We start from the raw sequence: 16266 nt of genomic DNA on the forward strand, positions 1-16266 counted from the left end.
AGTCCCATCTCTGACCACGGCATTTTTACACTTTGAGAATATCTGAAAACAAATGAACACAAGGAGCCATTTTGCAAATCCAGTAACTTTGTTATTACTTTTGACAGCGCGTGTCATGTGTCTACACAGAGTCGACACAAAGTCGAAACATTTGCGACTACTTTGTGACTGCAATATTTCTCAGCCTTAAACCATATTTATACATCATAATTAACCAGTTTCGTAGTATGTAGCGTTATTTCTATTATTTAAGTATAGTATACGCATCGAAGTACTAAAAATGCATCAAATAATATAGTTATGACTTATGAACACAGGCACTGAGAAGTAAACAATTTCATTTCCGGCTAAACTAAAACAATGTGGTGGCGCGTTGATTATATTACACTTAGTTTATCAAATCAAAACAAACAACAATATATAATTACGTCTTGTAATCCGTTTTAGAGATGGCGTATTAATGTCACTTATTTTTATTTAACTATTTTTCCATCTGACAGTTTCCATTTGACAGGAACAAAATGAACGAATGATTTTGGCATAAAGTACAGTTGCCTCCAGAAACTCGCGAACTAAATTGACACGAGTTTGACAAATAAAATGATACCAGGAATAGCAAAGAAAAAATAGTCAGGGGTATATGTCGATAAGATGATATCGATAAGTAAGATATTGCACTTACTACCCATGTCATAATTATAAAGGGGTCACAACCGATTTCGATTTGTATGAATGTGACGAGAAAAGTGGTTGATTCGATTGTAAGATTGTGACGTTACCGATCAAATCAGGAGGTGTGGATGCGAAACTGACGAGAAAAGTGGTTGATTCGATTGTAAGATTGTGACGTTACCGATCAAATCAGGAGGTGTGGATGCGAAACTGACAAAGGTCATTGGGTGTTTTTGACCCGCTTTATGAATATTCGCGTACAGAGACCAAACTAGTTTTAAAATAGAGAATTTAATCTCACTTTTCTAAATATGTATTTTTTTTATGTATCACCCGGCAGAAAAAAGTTATTCAACTGTAAGAGATAGTGTTATTAATGTTTTTACTTTCAGCATTGTGCAAAAGTGTAGTGGTTCATGCAGCATGATAAACGTTTTATAGCACAATGGCAAATTAAATGTTGTCAATTGCGGCTATTGCCGGGGTGATCTCCTCTGCAGTTTTTGCAGGTGGCCTTCTGGTCTAGAGGTCGCATGCATTGGCTGGCCCAGTGTGGTTCGGCGCAGCGAACGCAGGCGAGCTGTCTGTGACATCCATGTGATGAGTGCTGGAAGCCCTGGCAGCGGTGACATTGCGCGGGCCCCTTCTTACCGCGCCATGCCTCCACCTTGACACTCCTCAAGTGGAGAAGCTCCGATATCCCGTAGATGCCCATGTGCATCCCGGGCGGCCCCCTCTTGCGTCTATCCGTTTGGCGTGTTTGGGGTGGCCCAGCTTCTCCAGGGGTTTCTTGATATCTTCAATCGGTGTGAAGAAGGGGAGACCCCTGCGGTACTCCACCTCGGAGAGGGGCTCGAAGAGTATCCCAGCCCCCAGCGGTGTGGTAAATGGTAACTCCCCCTTTATTTCGCGCCTGCTGCTTTTTAGACGAATTAACAATTGATTTTGATCAAGCAGAATAAAACTATTGTTTTTTTAGAACTGGATTTTATTTTTGTTCCTCTTGATATTAAACAATTTAACAACAGCAACGCAATATAACAGCAGCTATTCAAAGTATTTTTTAAATAATTCCAATAGTTCTGACTTAATTCATTGCAAAAATCCACTCAAAATGATAAGAAATGATTTTTACTTTTTTCTCAATTCTCCCATGGCTTGCAAGAATGCGACTCATACCACTGTGTAGCAGATACATTTACCTACATACCTAGCCCTATTTCGTTTGTGTACGCTGTGGGTCATATGTTCGAACAAAACGCCCAATGACCAATGACCTTTCAATGTTAGTATGCAGGTTTGGGGGCAAGTTGTTTATTTCAAGAGCTCGCGGTTGTCGCCATAAATCTAAAATTGGTGATTTAATTTTATACAATGTTGCCGGTAGATGATATTGATCAAAAATTAAAGTTAGACCAAGAAAAGTCTGCAGCGATTTTGATAGTCCACGCAGTGCAACTGTTATTTAATATGTCATACTCATAGAATTTTTTCGTTTAAAATAATACTTGCACTACGTGGGCAAAGTGAAGGAGAGATTATCGTCGACTGTTCAAATACGAATCCTCAAATACTTCGGGCACGTTACACGAAACCAAAACTCCATGGAACGTCTCGTTGTCCAGGGACGAGTTGAAGGCAAGCGGTCACGAGGTCGGTCACCTACGCGCTGGACAGACCTGATAAAATCTGCGACACAAACCACCATAGTCCAATGTTCCCGTAACGCCGAAGACCGTGGCAAATGGAGGCACATTGCGAGGGCTGCGTTATCCACAATAGATACGTCTCATCATACAACCACGACCACTCTGTCAAGAGTGAACGACTGAGGAGGAGGACTACGTGGGCTATCAAAATCGCTGCAGGCTTTTTTTGGTCTAACTGTATTTAAATTCTGACCTAATTGTCAACTTGAATGTCCAGTTTAGAGACTGGTCTTCTTTACAATCGAAGCAATAGGGATCACCGAGATGATTTAATTTTTACGTCCACATCACCACACAAATTAAATGTGAAATCTTATCTTACTTCCCCGTCTGGGTCGGCCGTTTTTTGTATTTTGAGCCATAATCACTGTTTCTATGTTGTGACCTACAACTTAATAATCTAGCTGTAAGTTTTCCTAACAAATAAAATAAAATAAATGTAATAAAATATTTATTTAATTACCTACAATACGAGTATGTTTATCCAATATCCTTGTATCTATTACTATAAAATTGCACAGTTTTCGAAATACCAAGTGTTCGAGCCAATGCTATACCCGTCTATTAAAACTGAGTATGACAGCGCCACCTAGGGGTGACCCGGCGTAAACGCCCGCGGCCATGATTAAAATCAGTTTTCGCTCGAAACTCCTACGTCTTGCAAGCAAATTATTGCATCGCCGTCGTAGCACCGCATTTACTAACTATTTAGTGTTTTTTTGTGTTATATTTCGCCCCGGGGTTGTTAATTTTGAAGACACCATTGGATTTTGTGATAAAGACCGAGTAGTGACAGTGTTTTCGGCATCGAGCGGGCAACGAGGTGCTCCCACCAGCAAAGGCCAGATTTTCTGCAGATTACGCCTGAGAGAAGAACAAGGACCCACCAAGTAAGCCCCTAGAATAAGGCAAAGTCATTTCTTCGGTTTTTAATCGGCGAAAGTATAGCAAACCCCGCCTTCATTCATTTTCCGAGTTCGTAGCTTTCTTTTCGAAAACGTACGAATAAATATTGAGTTTTCTAGTCAAATCTTATGAGACCAAGAGTGGCAGTAGCTTTACGAGCCCGTGGCTCATTCATTTAATGGTCCTTCGCCCTTGGATTATCAGTTCAGTGTTTTAAATACACATAAGTAAGGTATATTTCTTACATACCAAACTAACCTATAAACTACATACATTCCTTAGTATCGGACGTTCTGTACGTGCCTTTTCGCAATAAAACGTATTTTTATATACTTTTTATTCTAATTACATCGTTATTTAGGGTTATTTATCTAAATATCTACTTCCGTATAGTTATCGAATTTAGTGTTCCATCTTGCCCACGCCATTCTTACGTGTAGGTACTTACTTAAATAGCGGACAGTAATAGTACATTTCGATGCTAGTGCGGAAGGTATGTCATTACTTCACGAGTACCGAGATATCTTGCCACGAGCCGCAGGCGAGTGGCAAGACTCGGGACGAGTGAAGAATGACATTTCCGCACGTGTATCGAACGACGTTTTTTAATACAGTTGCGAAAAAATAAGAAAAACATTGTTAATCGTACACTAAACAAAAGTGGTAACAGTGACAGCTCGGTTAGACGTCGTCTTTAAGTATATTATATCTATGGGCGTTTGGCAGCTATTCCGTTCCATTCAGTCAACTTATTAAGAACGGAATTTTCAATATTGAATATTAAAAAATAAACGTGTTATAATGATGAAGAGGTAAGTAATTAAATATGAAATATGTAATATTTTTCGTATTCTTACATTAACGGTAGGTTTTTATGCTGATTACGACGTTTAAAGGAAACTAATATTAACACTCATCAATAAGTAGTCGTGAATGGGAACAAGTATAAATTTAAAAAAATTGGAAAAGTAAAAAGCACTAGTTCGAGATAACCAACATTCCGCACGCTAAACAGCTACGTAAAGTAGCACTTTTTGAGCAACTGTATTAAAATAGTACATTTCGATGCTAGTGCGGAAGGTATGTCATTACTTCACGAGTACCGAGATATCTTGCCACGAGCCGCAGGCGAGTGGCAAGACTCGGGACGAGTGAAGAATGACATTTCCGCACGTGTATCGAACGACGTTTTTTAATACAGTTGCGAAAAAATAAGAAAAACATTGTTAATCGTACACTAAACAAAAGTGGTAACAGTGACAGCTCGGTTAGACGTCGTCTTTAAGTATATTATATCTATGGGCGTTTGGCAGCTATTCCGTTCCATTCAGTCAACTTATTAAGAACGGAATTTTCAATATTGAATATTAAAAAATAAACGTGTTATAATGATGAAGAGGTAAGTAATTAAATATGAAATATGTAATATTTTTCGTATTCTTACATTAACAGTAGGTTTTTATGCTGATTACGACGTTTAAAGGAAACTAATATTAACACTCATCAATAAGTAGTCGTGAATTGGAACAAGTATAAATTTAAAAAAATTGGAAAAGTAAAAAGCACTAGTTCGAGATAACCAACTTTCCGCACGCTAAACAGCTACGTAAAGTAGCACTTTTTGAGCAACTGTATTAAAAAATACTTTTGTAAGAAATAAGTAGAAGACCCGTTGCCTTGCAAAAATAGTAAATTAATACATTCGAATCGATACTTACTTACATTACATCTTAAGTCGTCGTCTAGGAAACATTACGTTGTGAGTAGGTATATATATATAGGCAGTGAATATCCCGCCGGCCGGTACAATTGCACGGTCAGCTGTTTGGGTTACCGTCGACTGTAGGTACTTATCGACTTACGCGTGGTTTAATATACGTTTTTTAATAGGTAGGTATCTGAAATCATTGCAGATCAAAACTGGGTATCATTTTACGTTGTAATTATATACGCAGTCTACTTATATACTATTTTTGCGTGTTGGTTAAAAATGTCGCTTACTGAGGAAAAAATAGGGCCTAATATTAAGTTATTAGAAGCTAAAATTCAGGCGTATTTCGGTAGATTACAAGGTATTTATGACTTGTCGTCGCACGTCGCGACAGCCAAGACGCAAGAACGGTTTATGTCGCAATCGGCGAACGTAGAAGTACTACGTTCGGAATTTAATAACCTGGTAGAACAGCTTAATGCTGCGCGTATGCAAGCTGATGAAGAGTACGTACCGTCGTTTCAAACATGGGAAGCTTTTGAGGAAATGTTTTCGCACATTCAACATGTCACAAAACAATTGACGGCCGGCAAGTCCGATGGGGCGCTGGCGCCAGTAGCCTCGCCGGCGCATCTTAAACCTAATTTAAAGCTTCCTCCCATTGTTCTTCAGACGTTTGATGGCGATCAAAAGAAATTCGCTTCGTTTCTCGAGTGCTTCAATAGTACGGTACATCGTAATGCGGCCCTTACGGATGCGGAAAGAGTGTTTTACCTGTGTGGTCAACTTTCGGGTAAGGCGTTAGCAACAATAGCTGGAATTGTTCCTTGTGGTGAAAACTATAAATTGATTTACGACACGCTGGTGGACAAATATGAAGACGTGAGGTTGTTAGGTACGTCGTATTTGGACGAGTTGTTCAATTTTAAACAGTTAGAATCACCGTCTGCGAAAGGATTAAATGACTTTGTACATTGTTTTGTAACCTCTGCCGCGGCCTTCGATAAACTGGAAATATCGGACAAGAAAGAGTTCATATTCTTATATTTAGCGTTAAAGAAAATTGATCCCGAAACCGGGCGTATGTTCGAAAATTCCGTACGCTCAGAGAAGCTGCCTAAATACACTAGCTTTCTTACGTTCATTAAGGAACAAGCCAAAATATTGGAACGTCGCGGGGACCCGGGTCCCGCCTCTAATGTAGCATGTGCGAATACGACCCAGCGTGCGGGAAAGTCACAGGGTAAACAGCCGATCGCGAAGCGCACTCAATCATTTGTAACAACTTTGGAAAACACGGCTACGTGCGAATTGTGCAACGAAAAACACGATCATTTTTATCAATGTAAAGAGTTTAAAAAGTTAAATCCACGTGAACGTTACAATACAATTAAAAAATATGGTGCGTGGGTAAGGTGTCTTAGCCACAAACATAAGAGTGGGAACTGTCGTTCAAATCAGGTATGTGATAGCTGTAATGCTAATACTCACCATTCGTTATTACATTTCGTGGAAAATATATCGACATCGCTAACCACAACTGAGGTAGCTGCCCCTTCGTTGGCTGTGACACCAAGTCATGCAATGATAGGTGAGCGCGCAGTTTGTCAGTGCGGCGGGGCGCGCGCGCGCAACATGCTCCCCGCGACTTCTCTGTCTCCCACAGCCGCTGAGATACCCGCGCACTTGGACTCGTCCGCGATAATGGACTCGCCCGTGCCTTTGGACTCGCCCGTTTCTGCGACTACTTCGGGAGCGGATACTACAAATAACGTACATGTGTCGTATAATTATTTACAAGCAAGCATCGCGCCCGAGGTAACGACAGCAATGTTAGCTACCGCCAAGGTGACCGCAATAGACAAAAATGGGAAAATACATTATCTGCGTTGTATGATCGACAACGGGTCACAAAATCATTTCATAACTACCGCTGCCTTTAATAAGCTGTCATTAAGTTATTTAAATAAAGAATTACCGACGACAGTAAGTGGATTTGGAGGCGTTCCTAATGCTACTAAGGGTAAAGCGCAACTTACGATCCGATCTTGCTATAAGAAGGATGTAACTTACGACATAACGGCGTTAGTCTCGGACCGCATAGCGCTCCCCGTACCGACCGCTCGAGTTGACCGCGCCGCGCTGACTTTCCTGTCCGGAGTGCCGCTCGCGGATGATGAGTTCCACGTTACTGGAGACATCGACCTACTTATTGGAGTCGAATTATTTGGGACCTTGCTTATGAGCGGTCGCGTCCACGGCCCACCCGGCTCACCTGACGTGTTGGAATCCACACTTGGGTTTTTAGTAATGGGGAAAACTCCCGTAGCACTACCACAGTCTAAGCCAAGATCCGTAGCATTATGTGCGTTCACGGGGGCACCGCTAAACAAATTAGTAGAAAACTTTTTCGAGTTAGAAGAAGTACCTACCTGTACTTCCACATTCATGAGCGCCGATGAACAAGCCTGTGAGGAAAATTATAAGAATACTACCACTCGGGATGACTCGGGGCGATATTCGGTAGCATTACCCTTTAAGAGCAGTCCAGAGGAACTTGGGAATTCGCTGGTTCTTGCCGAGAAACGTTTTTTATCGCTGGAAAGGAAATTTAGCTCCACGCCACCCTTGCGAACCGCTTACGACGACATCGTACGAGAGTACATAGAGAAGGGTTACTTGAACATCGTAACAGGGGACAGTAGGGAGGAAGGTTATGTAATTGCCCACCATGGAGTGGTGCGAAACGACAAAATTTCTACCAAGTTGCGTTTGGTCCTGGACGCTAGTGCGCCGACGGACAAGAACGTTTCGCTGAATTCAATTTTAAATCCAGGTCCTAATCTGCAGTCTGATTTATTTCTAGTACTTTTGAATTTCAGATTATTTCCCGTTGCCTTTTGTGCCGACGTTAAACAAATGTACCTTCAAATTCAGGTGCACCCCGAGTTTAGGAAATACCAACGAATCTTGTATAGGTTCAAACCTGGTGACCCTTTGCAATTATACGAGTTTGAGCGTGTTTGTTTCGGTTTATCCGTGAGCCCATATCTGGCGTTACGAACCATTCAACAATTAGCAGTTGACGAGGGACCCCAGTATCCACGCGCGGCTGAACTTATCAGGCGAGGAGATTACTACATGGACGATGTTGCATCTAGCGCACCGTCTGAAAAAATAGCCTCTAAAACGGCAGCACAGCTTATTGATATGTTCAAGGCGGGTGGCTTTGACCTGATGAAATGGTCGAGTAATTCACCAGAGCTCCTCAAGGCCATACCTAAAGAGTATCTACACCCGAGTTGGGTTGAGTTTGGTGACGGGTCTTATCAAAAGGTTTTAGGCATAAAGTGGGAGCCGCGATCCGATTCATTTTCATTCGAAGTAAACTCAAATACAGAACGATACACCAAGCGCAACATTTTATCGGTAGTGGCACGATTGTGGGACATTTTAGGGTTTGCGGCTCCAGTGATCTTATATGCTAAACTTATGATAAAACAACTATGGTTGGAACACATCGACTGGGATCAAACCCCACCCTCAGCTGTTATCGACGCGTGGGTTAATTTCGTTAGAGATTTACCGCTTCTGAGCCAAATGAGAATACCGCGTCACGTAGGCGTAACGTCTTCCTGCACAGTTACACTTTTAGCCTTTGCAGATGCGAGTGAGAAGGCCTATGGTGCGGTACTGTATTTACATGTGGTTGCTAATCAAAGCATATCAGTGCGATTTTTGTGCGCGAAATCCAAGGTGGCCCCGATGAAGGTTGTGTCCCTGGCCCGGTTGGAATTATGTGCAGCCTGGCTTATGTCGAAACTGGTTCGAGTAGTTATGGATAACTATAGCACGCGCATCTCACTCTCTCATATCTATGCGTTTTCGGATTCGACCGTGACCCTACACTGGATTCATTCCAGCCCCCACCGATGGAAAATATTCGTCGCGAATCGGGTGGCAAAGATCCAAAAGAATTTGCCATCGGATTGTTTCTTTCACGTGTCAGGAAAGGAGAATCCAAGTGATTGCCTGTCGCGTGGGCTTACACCCTCCCAACTATTGGAACATCCGCTGTGGTTACAAGGTCCATCGTGGGCTCGACTGGAACGTTCAAAGTGGCCTATAAAACCTTTCGTGGCGAGCTCGGAAGGTGAAGTACCGGAACAAAAGGTAATAGCCCTACCCACTGTAGCTACTGTGGCCCCCCCAGCGGAGGAGCCTGTGCTGTACACGTTGTCCAAAAGGATATCATCCTGGTTAAGATACCTGCGCGTTATCGTTTACGTGTTACGCTTTATAAAATTGCTGTCATCAAAAGGCGCTGTTACGACAGAGGACACGGAAGCGGCTGAGTTAGCCGCTATCAAGACTATTCAGACTGTGCACTTTCCGGAATATTTGGAGGCCAATCCGGCTGGCAAAGCCCCCGCCTCGAAGGCTATTCGGAAGCTTAGACCCATCCTAGTAGATGGAGTGTTGCGAGTAGGAGGTAGATTGGACAACGCTAATCTCACCTTTGATCACAAACATCCGTTTCTACTGCCACGGAAGGATCATGTCGTTAACCTGATCATAGATTATACGCACCGCAAGAATTGCCATGCAGGGGAAAAGCATTTGTTGTCGTTGTTAAGGCTTCGGTATTGGATATTATCTGCTAGAGTGATCGTGCGCTCCAGAGTCGATTCGTGTTTGCGGTGTTTCAAGGCACGTCCAAAGGGAATAACGCCACCGGCAATGGCGAATCTGCCAGAATGCAGACTACAAATCTCCAAGGCTTTCGCTCATACTGGAGTGGATCTATGTGGACCGCTCAACGTTACATTGGTACGAAAACGTGGTGCTAAGAGTCAGAAAATGTACGTATGTGTCTTCATTTGTCTGACCACGCGCAGCACGCATGTAGAGATATGCGCAGACTTAAGTTCGGAAACGTTCCTTAACGCACTGAAACGGTTTATATCCCGTCGAGGTCCGGTAGATACTATGTATTCAGATAATGCAACGAATTTTGTGGGAGCTGATTCTCATTTGAAAAAACTCCTTAACCAGGGCTTTTCGGACACCTTTCGACGGGAGCTTCTAGAAAATCAAGTAAAATGGAGATTTATCCCGCCCAACGCCCCACACTGGGGAGGCAGCTGGGAAGCGGCTGTAAAATCATTTAAGACTCACCTGTTTCGGGTGATTGGCGCTCAAATATTGTCATATGACGAACTTTACACGCTTTTGTGCCAGATTGAAGCTGTCTTGAACAGTAGGCCTTTGGGTCTGCTAAGCGCCGATCCCGCAGAGCCCGCGCCGCTCACGCCGGCTCACTTTTTGAATACCGTACCTTTAAGGTCCTTACCCGCCTCGGAAATAACGGAAGAGCGTACTAATCGGTTATCTCGTTATAGTTTACTTGAGAATCTGGTACAATCCTATTGGCGTCGTTGGTCCCTAGAGTTTTTGCATACGCTTCAAGCACGGGAGAAATGGAACACTGATTCGCGACCTATCACCGTTGGGACTGTAGTTCTTATTATCACTGACAACGCCCCGCCGTTGCACTGGCCGATGGGCATAGTTATGGAGACTTATCCGGGAAAAGACGGCGCTATAAGGGTAGTCTTAGTCAAAACAAAGAACGGCACGTACAGGCGTCCGGTAGTGCGTTTGTGTCCACTTCCTAATAATATTCCTTAGACTTATTCTTAAAAAAAAAAAAGGTTAGTGTAAGTAAAGTAGGTTAATGTATAGAACTAATATTATTTTTAATTCCTCGGCCGTTTAAGCGGTCCTTCTAGCTTTAGCTGTAATGCATAATATATTCTTTCCTAGTTTTTTTGAAAAGGGAACCTTTCAAGGCCGGGGCTATGTTCGAGCCAATGCTATACCCGTCTATTAAAACTGAGTATGACAGCGCCACCTAGGGGTGACCCGGCGTAAACGCCCGCGGCCATGATTAAAATCAGTTTTCGCTCGAAACTCCTACGTCTTGCAAGCAAATTATTGCATCGCCGTCGTAGCACCGCATTTACTAACTATTTAGTGTTTTTTTGTGTTATATTTCGCCCCGGGGTTGTTAATTTTGAAGACACCATTGGATTTTGTGATAAAGACCGAGTAGTGACAGTGTTTTCGGCATCGAGCGGGCAACGAGGTGCTCCCACCAGCAAAGGCCAGATTTTCTGCAGATTACGCCTGAGAGAAGAACAAGGACCCACCAAGTAAGCCCCTAGAATAAGGCAAAGTCATTTCTTCGGTTTTTAATCGGCGAAAGTATAGCAAACCCCGCCTTCATTCATTTTCCGAGTTCGTAGCTTTCTTTTCGAAAACGTACGAATAAATATTGAGTTTTCAAGTCAAATCTTATGAGACCAAGAGTGGCAGTAGCTTTACGAGCCCGTGGCTCATTCACCAAGTAACATTTGTAAAATAACTTAAATTACTCAAAGATACATTTTAACTGACCGCGCAACAGTAGCGCCGCTAGCGGTGAATTTTCGCGATATTCTCTAATTCAAACTTTTTTGAAAATATCGATATGAACAGCACTGGCCAAACTGTGGTATCATTTGTGCACATTGACCTGTCAATTTAGTTCGCGAGATTCTGGAGGCAACCTTAGTCGCAAACTCGAAACAATGTGGGCACACGGCGACCACACTTTATGTCACTTTGTGTCATGTGTCGACCCTTCCCCATTTCTGGTAACTGTGTCGACACGGCGACGACTCTGCGACTGGAATTGTGACGGAAACAGACGGTGTCGACACAAGATGTGTCTACACCGCGTCGTAACGGCGACTGGAAATGGTTGTATGGGCCTCCCTCCCCCTAAACGTGTGATGTAATTAATTGATGACCCCTTTGAGAAAAATATATATTTTTGGTATTAAATGTTACTAAATCTGGTGATCAGTTAAATAGCAGCCATTTTTATTGTCCCATACTGACCCATGTTCTGTCACTGATATGTGTTAAAATTGTTAAATACCAAACGCTGTCGTTAATGCCATCTAGCCGAGAATAGGCCAAAGGTAATGGCGCCATCTATTCGAGAATGACTTTTTCTTGGCTGTCCAAGGCATGTTTTTTTCTTAGACTTTATTTATCTTATACGGAGTTATATATATCTCTGTAGGTAGGTTAGGGTTTTTTTTTTGCTGACCCTAAAAAAAAATCTGCTCCCAGAGATAGGAAGGTTAGGGTTATTTTTTTTGAGGACCCTAAAAACGAATCTGCTCCCAGAGATAGGGAGGTTAGGCTTTTTTTATTGATGACCCTAAAAACGAATCTGCTCCCAGAGATAGGTAAGTAAGTGTTATTGGCTGACAGCGTTTGGGGCAATTTTTTAACTTGTAGTTTATTAGATTATGTTTTAATTTTAGTGTTTTTGATATTTGTTGTATGTGGATTGGGCAGCGTTATCGATTAAAGCTCTTAGCCAGAATATTTCGTAACCTTTCGCAAGAATCACTTTTTTAGATAAAAATCGCATTAAAATCCGTTCAGGTTCAATTTCAATGAAAACTGAAATTATTACGATTTACCCAAGTTGCAACCACTGTATGGCGCTGTCGTCGTGTCCAATAAGATATGCTCGCGAGGTCTACAGCTCACGAAGCCACTAGTTAGTTTAGTGTTTAAAGTTCGAGCCTAAACGCTCCAAGCTGTCACGTGACGTCACGAACACGTAAATAAACCAACTGCTGCCAAAATGTCAGTCCTAGCGTAGATCAAAAGCTGTAGTATTTTATTTATCTCTCTTTCTAAAAGATGAGTATTACGTAAATATAAGCTAAAATAATGAATAACAAGTTTCACATGTCTTATGCAGTGCCTATATGTAAAAGAACAACAATCAAGACCCTAGAGTATAAAACAAATATTTGTTACATGTGACTTACGTTGCAGTTACGAATTTTGACTTAAATGATATTGTTAATTGCGCACTAGGGTGATCCACCAAACCTTGACGTCCAAAATTTTTTTTTAGATTCCTCACGTCGTGGGCTATCAGAATATACCCCATATATGTTAGCCGATTTTTCGTAGTTTTCGAGTGATGATTTTTAAAACTTTTAACTTTTGTTATGAAATTCTGGGGTTCCCATACAGGGTGGCTAAAAAATAACTCCATTCCCGTTGCCAGGGAGGTTTTGGGATAATATTGAGCAACTTTTACTATGGGACCAACCCCGAAATCGCGAAAAAAAATTTTACCCTTCCATAGAAAATGGACCAGGCAAAAATTATGAAACAGCCAAAGCGCTCCGATTGGCGTTTACAGTCACGTGATACTGGGCATTATTTTAAATACTTATGATTATTTTTAATTAATTTATTACACATATTTACACTTGCAAAATATGGTTTTCAGCAATCCAATATTGCCTGCTATGGTAAAAACATAACATGCTATATATTCGCGATTCATGTCAACATCCCTATTCAATGATCGCAAAACATGGCGCAGTACAACTCCATCTGTTTGGATGTCAAAATACGGGGCACTTTTTTTTTACCCCCTTATTTATAAAACTTTACGGGCCTGATTTAGTTACATTATGTTTTAACCCTTTCTTACAAATACATAAGTCAAAATGACAGATAAAGACAAACGATTATTAGCTAATTGAGGTTTGTAGCGCTTTTACGAATAAGGGGGTTAGACTTTATCTCTCTATTACAATCCAGTCTCTTTGCTATAATGAATATCAGTTGTACATGTGTACAAGTATTAAGGTGTGTATGTGTATAATGTGTGTCGTAGTATCGTGGTGTCGCGCAGTACTCACCCGACACGCAGTCCTCGTCACTCGCCGCGTCCGACACCTCCGACTTGACTGCCCGCACCTTCACTACAACAACAACTCTACTTCATGCTGTGTCTTACATTACAGTACACTTGTAGGTATATAAAATTAATTAAAGACTCGCATTTGCGAGTGTGAATTGCCACGATAGAGTTTGGTACATTTAGACAAAATGCTTGAATCAATCAAAAGCAACTTCGCTTATTGTACATGTATAAGTGTATTTGTCCCGTGTCTTATATTTACCTGTGGCTCATAAAAGACATGTCAGGCTCGTATATAATGACACACTTTGCACACTTGCAATAAAATATACTAATTCGTGAGCAGAGATGTGACTTATTTTAAATACTTGTATTTAAAATGCAAATACAAAATGCAAAATACCTATTTTGTATTGAAATACCTTTTGAAGAAAACTATTTTGTATCTTATTTGAAATAGTTTTTGGGACCTATTTTCTATTTTCAAAATACAAAATACTTTATAGTAGCTAATGTAGGTAGGAGTTACTTCTCTTCTGATGTAACTCCCACCTACATTATTCTGATACAGTACTGGCAACTCTCTCATTCTTTTAACATGGAACTGTTGAATCTGTTTAGTAACGTCGCACATGACCACAAGCGTAGTGAGTGGTTAAAAAAGTGGAATCTTGAGTGTTGCGAGGGTTTCAAGGTACGCGAGGAGAGGAGAACAAACTTTTCTGCCTTGGTGAAACACAAACGAGACGTTTTCATCACATCAACGAGAGGCATTATACTAGCTGTAAAACATCACAAATCAAAATTAATGCTTTTAAAAATTGGCCGTTAGAAACCATCATCCATCCATCCTACCGGTTAGTATGAGCAAACAATTAGAAATTTGCACTTTAGATAGAAGACTGATTGACACACTGTTTTCAAAGAATAAAGACAGTCTTTGCAACTCGGAAATTCCGAGTAAACTTTTTAATTCAGACTAGGTATTCACTGTTCAGAGTACCTTTTATCGCAAAGTATTTGTATTTTTAAAAAGTATTTTGAAAATACCTATTTTGTATTTTGCATTTGAAATAGTATATTCGGCTTCAGGCCTGGACTCTCTACGGAAACTGCCATATTGTGTCTTAAGGAAACTGTCAAGCACTACACAGAGAGAGGCACATGTATTTATGCATGCTTCCTTGACTTATCGAAGGCGTTTGACCTCGTCAACTACGACGTCCTCTGGCGGAAGTTAAAGAACACGAAAATGCCGGTTGAGCTTTGTAGAATGTTTAAATACTGGTACCTAAACCAGAGGAATATAGTACGATGGTCAAGCGCTTATTCGGAGCCATACAGGTTGGAGTGTGGGGTGAGGCAGGGAGGGGTGACCTCGCCCAAGCTCTTCAACCTGTATATCAACGCACTTTTAGAGGAGCTCAGCAGCACTACTGTCGGATGCCACATTGGCGATACTTGTCTGAATAATATAAGCTATGCAGACGACATGGTGCTGCTGAGTGCCTCTCCTTGTGGTTTGGCGAAGCTCATAAATATATGTGAGAAATATGCACTCAGTCACGGTTTGACATATAATGTCAAGAAAAGTGAATGCATGGTCTTTCAAGTTAGAGGTAAAAAACTACCACCAGTACCTCCTATTAAGTTAAACGGAACTCCACTTAATAGGGTGGACCGATTCAAATACCTTGGGCATGTAGTAACCTCTGACTTGAAAGATGATGCTGACATTGAAAGGGAACGGAGAGCGTTGTGTGTTAGAGCGAATATGGTGGCCCGCAGATTTGTTAGTTGCTCCACTGAGGTGAAAAAAACTCTTTTTAGAGCTTTCTGTACTACCTTTTACACTGCTAATCTGTGGGCGTGCTATACGCAAAAGCAGTACAACGCTCTTCGTATACAATATAATAACGCCTTCAGGGTGCTGATGGGACTACCTCGTTTTTGTAGTGCGTCAGGGATGTTCGCGGAGGCCAGGGTAGACTGTTTCTACACCACAATGAGGAAACGCTGCACATCCCTGGTGCGCAGAGTGCGGGCTAGTTCCAACGGCATCTTGAGGGCGTTCGCAGAGAGGTTTGACTGCCAGTACCTGAATCACTGTCATATGATTCACGTGCTGGTGTCCAAGCCTCTCTAAGGCTCTTATTGTTTGGTGTTTTAGTATAAGTTAGAATGTAATGGTTTAATTTATTTTAATTTTAATGTAAATAAGTTATTTTAATCTTAATCTTAATTTTAATATCAATGTAATATGATCCTAAGTTGGTCGAAATAAACGATTTTATTATTATTATGTCTGTCTTTTACAAATTCTCGGGACCATGGGGTCCCGGGCATTTGGAAGGCGTGCGTGGGGCCGAAGCCAACACGTAGAGGCCCCTTGTAATAAGACAATTTACTCTAAATGTAATGTGACACCAACCGACGATTATCCCTGTTTGCACTATAGTAGTGCACCCAAGGACAAG

The 16266-nt window shown here is 41.5% G+C and overlaps 1 protein-coding gene across 1 annotated transcript in view; it reads left to right on the top strand.

The window, feature by feature from the left end:
* Positions 1–16266, top strand: part of LOC134674171 (oocyte zinc finger protein XlCOF6-like) — a 298501-nt gene that overhangs the window by 267852 nt on the left and 14383 nt on the right. The window lies entirely within an intron of this gene.

Source organism: Cydia fagiglandana, chromosome 19 (assembly GCF_963556715.1).
Source record: "Cydia fagiglandana chromosome 19, ilCydFagi1.1, whole genome shotgun sequence".
Taxonomy (NCBI): Eukaryota; Metazoa; Arthropoda; class Insecta; order Lepidoptera; family Tortricidae; genus Cydia; species Cydia fagiglandana.